The 7,367-nt window shown below is 40.7% G+C and overlaps 1 pseudogene; it reads left to right on the forward strand.

Moving 5' to 3' along the window:
• The first annotated feature begins 5,481 nt into the window (after positions 1-5,481).
• Positions 5,482-6,838, forward strand: LOC114024246 (annotated as a pseudogene).
• Positions 6,839-7,367: the final 529 nt, after the last annotated feature.

The following is a 7,367-nucleotide window of genomic DNA, read 5'->3' on the forward strand; positions in this document are numbered from 1 at the left end:
CAACACCTACCTGAAGCATAAGCCCACTTTAGCATCCTCAGTAAGGGGTTCCCCAACTTTTGCCTGAAGCCCTCCAGGAGCAGGGATCCCCCTGCCCCATAAGGCAGCCACTTCCAGTTCATGTTTCACCAGCAGAATGGGGTCTGGATGTGATAGAGGATCTTCCCATAATTAGGAAAGCAGGGAAGTTGATCTGTGGAGAAGAAATGCAGCTACTGCTGCTGCTAGCCTTATTGAGGGCACCAGACACTCTCCTAGTCTGGCAGTCCCTGTAGTCAGTAAGCAAAAACATAGAGAACCCAAGGCTCTAGGCTAATGTTTGGATTGGTGTGTTATACTACAGTAACTTGTTTGTATATTTTGGGAGATAGAGAAAAAGTTAGGTGATGGAGAGCACTGAGACCCTGGTGAATCTGGTAGCTTGGGTATCTCTACCTGTGTGTCTGGTTTGGGGGGGGGGGGGGTTGGGTTTGTTTTCTTTTGTTTTGTTTCTCAGTTTTGTGTGTCCCTGGGAAAGATTTTGTGCATTGAGTTGCGCTTCTTTGGCAAAATGGACATGGTACACTAAATGAGTGGACAAAAGCCTGTTACCATCTGACTCTAACCTGTCTTTCCAGGCTGTTTATACATCATTCCCTCTCATATATTCTAAGCCCCAACCAAACTGGCTTCCTTTCCATTCTCTGTACATGGCTTTCCATCTGCCAACTTGGTGTCTTTGTACAGACTCTCTCTCAACCCTGAGCTAAGTATCCTCCTCTTCTCTTCCTCTCAAAATCCCTACCTCCTTTTAAGGCTCAGCTTCAACACTATCTACATGATGTATTTGCTAATTATCCCAGCTGGTACATAATTAGAGACAGTAGCATCTTTGACAGAAATCTCTGAATCCTCTTCACTTATCTCAAATGTGCCAATATTGGGAGACCCTGGCACAGGCAACTCAGACTCAGAGTAAACACAGGAGGAAAAAAAACCAAAATTCCAAACACATAGACAAAAGGTCATCTCACTGTGTCATCAGGGATGACAGAGATCACAATGTGGCATCTACTTCAGTGCCGAGTCTAGGTGACAAAGTGGATAAAGTACAAGGTTTAAAGTTAGAAAAAGCTGAGTTCAAATCCAATCTCACACACTTACTAGCTGTGTGACTCTGGACAAATCACCTAACTTCCATCTGCCCCAGTTTCCTCGTTGTAAAATGGGTCTAATAGTAGCAATAGTAACCTTTCCCAAGGTTGTTGTGAGGCTCATATGAGATGATATTTGTAAAGTGCTGTACTTAAAGTACTATATAAATTCTATCATCATCATCATCATCATCATCATCATCATCATTAGAATAGGAAATCTAATATTCCCTTAACGTGTCTGTCAATAAACAGTTCATTACCTTCTGTGAGCATGAAAAGGTCCCCAGAGCTAATCTTACTGATATCCTGAGCTCAAAAAATTGAAAGTCATGTCAAAAGCCTCAAACTGGTGATGAATTCACCTTCAAACACACACACACACACACACACACACACACACACACACACTCCTTCAAAGGTAACAGGGCAATGGACAATGTGTCAGGAGGTCAAAGTTCTAATTCTAATTCCACTTAATCATAAAATGTTGGTCCTAGAAGGCAGGCACCTTGGAGAGCAGCAACTCTAAACCCCTCACTTTGTACGTGAGAAAATTTGTGTTTAAGGGACTTGCAGAAGCAGCAGATGGTGGATGGGAAGGAATTCAGCACAAGTGTGTGTAGGTGGGTTTGTTACTCCCATTCTCATGGAGTTAATGTGAGGATCCATCAACCAATCAGCAATCATTTATTCAATCCCTAGTATATGCCAGATAATCTGTTAGACATGGGACATTCAAATACAAAAGTGAGATAGTTGTCTTCAGAAGGCTTACATTCCACTAGGAGACACACATACTGACAGATGATGAATACAAAATTTATACCAAATAAATACCTAGTGATTGAGTTGGAGGTAGAGCAGGACACATAACCGTGGGAATCAGGAAAGGCTTCTTGAAGGAAGTAGGACTTAAGATGAACCTTGAAGTATGCTCCAGGTTCCAAGAGATGATGGTAGAGATGGAGATCATTCCAGCCTTGGGGGACCATTTATACAAAGATATGGAGGTAGAAGACAGGAGGTCATATGAAGGGAAGAGTAAGGTGGGATAAAAGAAGATATTGCATGTGGCAAAGCATTGAAGAATACATGACATTATTCCAATGTAGAATGTGTGGTACAGGAGGGAGAGTTCTGGCCTTGGAGTCAGAAGCCTTGGATTCAAATCCCCAGCTCTGATACTCACTTACTACCTGTGTGACCTTGATCAAGCAAGTCACTTCAGGTTTTCTGGGCCTTAATTTCCTCATTGGACTAGATGGCTGCTATAGTTCCTTCTAGCTTGAAATCTACAATCCTATTTAATGTAATGTTCATTCAAATAATGGAAATTTCTATTTTGCATAGATTATTTTTAAAAGAATATATTATATTCAACACAGTAGTATAAACATTACCCTAATTGTCTCTTTCTTCTTCTGATCTTCCTTCTCCTCTGTTCTGGGTAATCTGTTCATGTTTCACTATCTCTTTTCTTTTAGGCATCTTGAGAATCAATCCTCATCATCCTCCAAATTGTCACCTCCAACACAAAGCTCTGTTGGGTTTACTTGGTCTTACACAGCTGCTCTTCCTATCTCTTTCTTTCAGGCTATTTCTACTTTCTCACACAGCACATTGGGTACTATGATGTGAAAGCTCAAATTAGACGCCTCCGCCATCACTGATGGAGAAAATAATTTGCTATAGAAATCTTGACAGACACTGATTGTTGTACATTGTTGATGCTCTATAAATGTCCATTTAATGAATGGATCTATTCATTTCAGACATCTTTTATATTTTTCATCTGTTTGTTGTCTTCTTTCCAGTTTTGTACTTAAATATTCTTAGAATGATCTAGATTGAGTCTCTCAAAATTTCTGTAAACAAGTTTTCTTACCACTGCCTTCTGGTTTAATGAGGAGATGCAACTAATAATAGTCTCTCATTCTCCTCTATAAGATTTGGGAAATGAATTCATATGTTAAGAGAGGATTATAGAACAGTAGAGTTGAAAGTGACCTCCGTGGCCACATAATCCAACAGAACCCCCACTACAATACACTTAACAAATGACCCTCTACCAAGAAAGAGCCCATGACCTCCTGAGAAAAGCCATTCTGCATTTCTTTAACTATAATGGGCAAGAAATTTTTTTTTCTGAAATCAAGTCTAAATTTGCTTCTTTGAAATTTCTACTCATTGCTCTGGATATTGTCTTCTAAGACTAAATGTAACATTTTTTTACCCCTTACAAATGAGTCTTTCAAATACTAATTGTGTGATTCTAGGCAAGATACTTAACCTCTCTCAATTTCAGTTTCCTCATCTGTAAAATGAAAATAATAATAATAATACCTCATGGAGTTGTTGTGAGAATCAAATGGCAACATTTGCAAATCTTAAAAGACTATGGGAATTATTATAGCTAGTATTTATTATTATGGTGGCAAGGGGCTAGTCTAGAAATAGCAGCAGAGAGCAAAGTATGCCTATTCCTCCTTGAGACCCAAGGTCTAAAGAGAAGGGCCACCCAATCTGGAGAGTATAGCCAGGGCATAGTCTCTTCCAGAGAGAGAGTCATATTTCTATTAGCACAAAAAAGGAAAAGATTGTGATGTGAAAGCACCTGGGATTAGAGGAGTTTGTTAACAATAAAGGATGATGATGATGGTGGTGGTGGTGGTGGTGGTGGTGGTGGTAGTGGTGGTGGTAAAAGATGTGTCATGTTCTCCCTAGGTGGAATATCCCCACTTTCTTAAATAGATGCTCATGCTGTATGAACAGAAGATCCATAATCATTCTGGTTATATTCTCCTGAAACTTTTTTATTTATCAATTTATCAATTTCCTTCATAATTGGGGTGCCCAGGACTGAACACAGTACTTCAGATATGGTCTGACCATGGCAGAATTCAATGGGACCATTGTCTCTTTATTACCAGAATCTATGCTACTCAAAACAACTCACTCTAATTAAGCTGTTGTTTTTGTTTGGCTTCTATAACATACTATTGTTCTATAACTATTGAATTATATTCCATATTCTATTAACTATACCATTGAATTTCCATTCTGCTTAAAAAAAAACAAACAAACCTCTAAGATCTTTTTTTTCAGACAAACTGTTTTTCTAATCAAGACTCTCCTCTCTGGTACTCATGAAGTTAAATTTTTGAATCAACAGGTACAACTTTACATTTATGCCTATTCAATTTCATCTTTTTAGATCTAGCCCAATGTTCTAACCTCTTCAGATCTTATGGGATCCTGATTCTGTGTTAACTATCCCTCTTAGCACTATAGTTAATGTTGTCCTTAGCAGTCATGCCAAGATATAAAGATGACAAAGGTATAAAATATTTGCTTTCTGAAGTGAGTTCCATAGTCTTTTGGCCTCATGATGATTACATTGCTTAACCTTAGGAAATATAAATAACCTGTTGCAGTGTCTATTCTTTTATCTATTTCTCTTTTTATGGTATTAACGACTTCTTTAAATAGTTCAGGTTGGAGTTATTGTGACTGTTATATCTTCTCATTGCAACTCTTCTAATTTGTTGGCAATTTTGCTTTAACATGTCAATGGTCTGCTTGTAAATAGACAGTTCAGAAATGGCTGTCTACCGCATTGATAACCAGTCACTTCCTGTTGGTTAAGAAACAGTTTCATTTTTCAAAATAAAATTTGATACTTGCTATGTACAAGCAATTCCTGCTTCTCTTCTTAAAGAAATTATTGCTAACCTAGGAAAGGAAGCACATGCTTATAGTCCTGGCTGCTGGAGAGACTGAGATTAGTGGATCATTTGAGTTTTAGAGTTTTGAGCTGCAGTAGAGCCAAAGCCAATCTTGTGTCTGTACTAAATCCGGCACCAATATGGTGCCCCCTCCCCCAAGGCTGCTAAAAAGAGGGGCAAATTGGCCCAGATTATAAATAGAGCAGGTTAAAGCTTCTGTGCAATTAGTATTGGGATTGGGCCCATAATGGTTGCTGCACTTTCAGCCTGGTTGGATAGGGAGATCCAATCTCAGAAGAAAGAAAGAAAAGTTAAGTTAAAAAAAAAAAAACAACCCTGCATATTGAAGCATTTCATGTCATCTCCCTGCTAGATGATCATCTTCTTGAAACCAGGGACTGCATCTCATTCATCACCTGCTATATAGACTAGCACAAGGCCTTGATCATAGCTAACACCCCATAAATATTAATTTAATAAATGAATCTACTTGGAGTTCCTAGACCGTCAGACTCTTGCACTCCTTTAAGTTCAGTTTCATAGTTTGGGTACAGGCATAAATACTACACAAACAGACACCCCTCAGTTCCTGGCCCCGAAGGCACGTGAGGCCATCTGATGAGAGGCAATCTGAGGACCAGGAGGGACCCCTGAGCTCCACTCCCAGCCTCCAAGCTACATTAGCTCCTGCTGAAAACGTCAGGGATTGATTGGAAGTGTTACCAGAGATCAAATTACAGAAAGAGGAGGAGGAAGCCACCACATTAGAAGTGCCACGGATGTCACTTGTGCCCACCCCAGCCTATGAAGACTCAGTGTTGGGCATGGATCAACCATACTATGATATGGCCAGGCATGGAATCCTCCAGTCAGCAGGGGATGTCAATTCAGTAAGACGAGTCATCACCTTCAGCTGCTGCCAAATGCCCCCCTCTCATGAGCTCAACCACAGCCGCTTCCTGGGGTGTACTTCAGGTACACCCTTGACCAGTATGTAGAGAATGACTACACCATCATCTCCTTCCACTATGGGCTGACGAGCCACAACAAGTCATCTTTGAGCTGACTTCAAAGTGCCTACAAAGAATTCAAACAGAAGTACAAGAAAAACTGGAAAGCCCTTTATGCTGTGCATTGTACCAACTTCATCAAGATCCTGTGGACCATTTTCAAGCCCCTCATTAGCCACAAGTTTGGGGGAAAGGTGACGTATTTCAACTAGTTAAGTGAGCTAAAGGAGCATCTTAAGTACAACCAGTTGATGATTCCTCCAGAGGTTGTTTGACATGATGAAAAGCTACAGAACATGAGGCTGGGCCACCCACTGTTCTTGGTGAAGATGCCACCACCTCACCCTCCTCTGCCCATCCAACAGTTTGATGTCAGCCTGAAATACATCAGAGACAAAAATAAAGACAAGCTCATCCCGCCAGCCATGAAGGAGACTGTGACCTACCAGGAGGACAAAGGCCTCTGCTCCAAGGGCCTTTTCTGTCAGTCAGCCAACATTCAGACTGTCAGAGATTCAAAGACTATATAACCAAGGAAAGCCCATGAATTTCGATGACTACAGCGATTTCCATATGCCAGCCATCGTCCTGAAGATGTTCCTTTGAGAGTTGCCACAGTCACTGCTGACCTTTGAAGCATATGAACAGATCCTGGCAATGATCAGTGTAGAGAGTCAGCCTTCAGGTGACCTGCGGCAAGGAGATTGTCAGAGGTCTTCCAGAGCACAATTATGCTGTTCTCAAATACCTCATGGGCTTCCTGCACATGATATCTCAGGAGTTCATCTTTAACAAAATGACAGGCTCCAACCTGGCCTGTGTCTTTGGGTTGAACTTAATCTGGCTCTCCAGTGGAGCCTTGTCCCTCAACACCCTGGTGCCTCTTAACCTGTTCACAGAACTAATGATTGATTTCTATGAGAACATCTCTAGCTCTCAGGTGGTGCCTTGTGGGACCTCACCATAGACTACACGAGGAAACACTTGGACTCAGTGGTCCCTAAACTCCCTTCTAGCTCCATTCTTGTGGTCCAAATTTAAAGGCCCTTTCAATCTCTGAGGTTCTATGTTCTAGGTCCTGTGTTCTCTCTTCTAAGGCCCCTCACAGCTCTGATGTTCCATCTTCTAGGGCCCAATTCAATTTTAACATTCTATGTTCTAGTGTTCTATGTTCTAATGTTTCTCTCAGTTCTGATGTTACATGCATCTGTAGAACATCGTGTCCTCTCCCAGGTGAAACATCATCTGAACCTTCTTAAAGTAGATGGATTATCCAACGCAAAGCTCTGGTACTTTCCCTATTCACATCCCATTCACACCACAAGACCAGCCATATTGGAAAATAGATATCTGAAAGTTGGGACACATTTCCAACCTGTACATATATTACTGTGCTCATTGTATATAATCATGTCAGTTTTCTGTCCATTTGAAAAACCAACCACCAAAAGTATTGTCTTAAGGATTTAGAAGAATACAACACAAACAGCTCCTGC

This window comes from Vombatus ursinus, unplaced genomic scaffold (assembly GCF_900497805.2).
Source record: "Vombatus ursinus unplaced genomic scaffold, bare-nosed wombat genome assembly UNPS02014820.1, whole genome shotgun sequence".
NCBI classification, from domain to species: Eukaryota; Metazoa; Chordata; class Mammalia; order Diprotodontia; family Vombatidae; genus Vombatus; species Vombatus ursinus.